Source organism: Arachis duranensis, chromosome 3, assembly GCF_000817695.3.
Source record: "Arachis duranensis cultivar V14167 chromosome 3, aradu.V14167.gnm2.J7QH, whole genome shotgun sequence".
NCBI classification, from domain to species: Eukaryota; Viridiplantae; Streptophyta; class Magnoliopsida; order Fabales; family Fabaceae; genus Arachis; species Arachis duranensis.
The window spans coordinates 33,542,820-33,543,064 of NC_029774.3; positions in this window are offsets into that span (position 1 = coordinate 33,542,820).

The window sequence follows — 245 nt, forward strand, 5'->3', positions numbered from 1 at the left end:
CCGACAAAAAGTTCATTGTTAATGGACAGAGAATCAAGCATTATCTTGAAGGCAATTTTGAGCAAGAATGCTCAAAACTGAGACTTGAGTGATTCTAAGTAAAGGTCCAGCCAAAGACAGTAAAGAAGCGCTTGCTGGGAGGCAACCTAGTCATTAGCAGGTATTATGTTTTGTTTTTACAAAGGCAAGTATCAAAAATGAAGGAATTCACAGAGTTACAGAAGGATTCAGCTCAAAAAGCAGAG